General features: G+C 36.0%; 1 non-coding gene across 1 annotated transcript; it reads right to left on the reverse strand.

Moving 5' to 3' along the window:
- Window positions 1-219: 219 nt before the first annotated feature.
- Window positions 220-323, reverse strand: LOC138164508 (U6 spliceosomal RNA). The gene has a single exon (XR_011169090.1). It is a non-coding gene; the product is annotated as a U6 spliceosomal RNA (small nuclear RNA).
- Window positions 324-3,824: the final 3,501 nt, after the last annotated feature.

Consider the following 3,824-nt stretch of genomic DNA (forward strand, 5'->3'; position numbering starts at 1 on the left):
GAACTTTTTGAGTTTCATGTAACAAAGTGATCTATTTTAACTTTTGTAATTGCTTCTATTTAATTTTTGATTAATGCATCTCCTATCTCTAACTGTAAGAGGTATAAGATCTCTTCTATTATTTTAATAGTTTGATCATTTATATTTTTTATATATTCATTTGTAATGCACTGAGTGCAACGTTCAAGGCGTTGGTGTAAGCCTAGGTTCTGAGTCTACAAAAATGTGAAAACCTTCACAAATCTGAATGTCATCCTTATGTATGGGCCATATCAATCTTTGTATCATTCCAACTATAGTATGTGTGCTGTTAAAGTAAGAACATGTTTCTGTTTTGTATATTTTGCTATTCATCTGTGTATAGGAATGTTTCCGGTCTGACTTTACATGACTCAAGCCAGGTACATCTTAGTCTCCAATACCTAAGGGCTAGGTATTCCCCTCAGTGTTTTCTAGGGGTACTTATGAGGCTAGCTTTCTTTAATGCTATTGGCTCAAAAACTTCTCATTGTGCTCTTCCCACTAATTAGTAGGAGTGATTAGCATTCCAGTTCTATTTAAACAGTGAACAATGATTAGCTATTACAAAAGCATATTTACTTTAAAAAATATAGCAAGTAGCAAAAAGATTTCTCCTGAACACTTGAGGAGATACTCTTCTTTATAACACATTAGTCCTTGGGGAAAGTGGATTCTTTTTTAATGAATTCTCTACAAAGTATTCCACCCCACCAAGTTCACTTTCAAATGCAGCATGGCCAATGACTAGATGAGTGATCTCAGTTATCACTGGACTGTGTCCTAAAGATTATTCCTTTGGGGCTGTTATGAAGGACTTGATGGAAGTAATACCCAACAGGGATTCTTGGACTACCTGGTAGCTCATTCCACTGAACTCTCAAAGTTCACAAAAAGTATGTGCATATCTATGGTAACAAAAATACAGACATAGGGGTGGCTAGGTGGCACCGTGAATAGAGTACCAGCCCTGGAGTCAGGAGGACCTGAGTTCAAATCTGGCCTCAGACACTTAACACAAAAACTAGCCATGTGACCTTGGGTAAGTCACTTAACTCCAACTGCCCCTCCAAAAAAGCAAAAAAAAAAAATTCAGACATTATCTTTGTTTCCTTTACACCAGTAGAGTGATATTTTCTTTACTTCTGTTCTCTACACATTCAGGAGGCAATGTAATATCTCAGGTAGCAGTAGTACAATGTGGGTAGGAATAGAGATTTAACTTGTGATTTCATTCATTTAGGGAATTTTCAGATAAGGACATTCCTTATACCAATGCAGGTTGGCACTTGATCTACAACTTATAGCCTTTTTGAGATGTCTAGAATCATAAGAATTTAAGCCCAGGGTGACAAATTCAGTATATATCAGAAGTCACACCAAAGACTCACTTCCTTTAGGCAAGCAGGTGGAATACTAGATAGAGTATTGGACTTGGAGTCACAAAGACCCTAAGCTCAAATTCTGTTTCACTTCCTAGCTGTGTGACTTTGAGCAACCCCTCTTAACTTCAGTTTTCCTTCATCTGTAAAATAAGAAGAAAAATGTTGTCAGTCATTTTTAGTCACTCTTCATGATCCCATTTGTGGTTTTATTGGCAAAGATACTGAAGTGGTTTAACATTTCCTTCTCTAGTTAATTTAACAGATGAGGAAATCGAGGTAAATAAGATTAAGTGACTTGCTTGGGGGCACACAGCTATCTAGTAAGTGTCTGAGCCCAGAATTGAACTTGGGAAGATGAGTCTTCCTGAGTCTAGTTCTGATACTCTGTCCACTGTGCCACCTGGCTGCTCCCAGAACAATAATAGCATCTCACTAAAATGCTTTTGTAAACCTTAGAGCACTATATACAAATGTTATTATTATCAATCTGAAAGTGGCCCTTATTACACTATGACATACTGCTTCTCAATACATACTTACTCAACTGAAGGTAATTCAAGTGAAAAGGAAGTGAACAGTATTTCTGCAGGGTATAACACAGCATTTACAAGTAATACTATATAGGTTTTATATCACTTTATATGCTAAACAACCTCTGCTCTGTATAATATCTAGAAAAGGAGAGATCTCTCCTCCACCATGGAAATATTTATCAGGCTCTTTATGGGACTTTGAATTTGGGGGAGTCTCCTTTCAAAAAATAAAATTTTGAACCTCAATCGTTCAACCACTATAACAACAAGCACCCTAGCATATCCAGAATGGCTGCTAGAACAGGTTCTGTGATCTACTTTTCTAAAGGAAAATAAGTCAAAAGGAGTCAACAATCTTATTTTAATTGAACATATATATCATTTACTTAGTTCAGGGAAAAAAGTCAGCACTCTAAATTTCAGAGAAAATACAAACAGAAATTACAAGCAGAAACAATAGCATAAAGACAGGGCTTGTAATTGACCAAATAATACAACCATCACAGATGAACAGACAGATCCAACTGTCTGACCATTGCATACATACATAGTTACCAGAGAGAGAAGCACCAATATTGATGTTTTCAAAGCAAGGGGTGGGGATAAGGGTCGGGGTGGACTCCTTAACAGCTAACCTAGAGGCTCATATAGCTACGTTACTTGAACACTCTTTCCCTGAGTAAACCCCAAAGCAAAATACTAATCTCAGAGTGCATATGTATATATACTTGTTTAGGGTCAGAGGCCTTCACAACTCTTGTGACCCACTGCCTAATTACAATGTAACAAAAAGCCTGGGCCTTCCTGAAAAACAAGCCTCCCCTAATCAAGCTTCTCTTGTTGGGTTCCATATGAGGCCTATTAATTAGTGGAGAAGAGCTTCAACTCCCATTAACATTTCAACTACACATTTTCTCAACTAGAAAGGATTAGCTAGTCATTTCTTATGTTTTATTTCTCATTTTGAATAACTGTAGTATTTTTATTGTCATCCACTACCTAGTTCAATCTAGCAGCAATCTTGAGCAAGAACTAAAAGACAGAGTAATTACAACGGATCACAGGGTATTTTGAAGTAGGTAATAATACTTGTTTGTATAGCAAACTAGCATAGATTGTCCAAAACTAAATGTGAGTATCTCATTCCAGGCATATACATATCTGTGTTCCATTTAACCCAAGCAGCATATAGAAGTGTAAAAGATGAATGGTAATCCCATTTCTAGGCTTCATGCCTGCTATCTACTAATATCAATTTGACAATTTGAGGGATATAGATCAGGTAATCATGGCAAGGCAGTAATTTCATTTAGCCATAGGTGGTTTGAACAATGATTAACTCAATAGTAAATAAAACACTTCCACTTAGTGTTACATTTACTCCCTTTTATATCTGAGTGGAGTATGGCTTCAGATATTATAAGAAAACACATAAAAAGATGACAAAAATAATTTCAGGTAATTTAGATTGTTAAATTGTACATGATATTTTAAGTAGCTTCTATGTTATGAGTTTACATGTCTTAAACATCTGCTATTTATTGTTTCATCTGCTGAAGACTTCCTTCTTTACCTGGTAAATTGATTCAACTATATAGAAGGCTATTCACTTGAATTCCTTGCTTCTTTTTCCTATCATTACTATTATGTCCTGCCAAACCTTATCTTTTGTTTATGCCACCCACAAACCACTAATCTCACCCTATTCATAGGGGGGATGAAATAGACTGGAGAAAGTAATGAAACTATGCTGATTGCAGAAACTACAAATTAATGTTTCACCTCAGCTAGACTTCCATTTCAGCAAGAAAAAGCCTGGTTTACTCTTGTTCCAAACTATGTAACTATATGATATAAAATGCTAGTCGAGACTGCTCTTTAAGATATT

This window comes from Petaurus breviceps, unplaced genomic scaffold (assembly GCF_028583685.1).
Source record: "Petaurus breviceps papuanus isolate PSGF00001 unplaced genomic scaffold, PetGlider_PUasm1.0 189, whole genome shotgun sequence".
Lineage (NCBI taxonomy): Eukaryota > Metazoa > Chordata > Mammalia > Diprotodontia > Petauridae > Petaurus > Petaurus breviceps.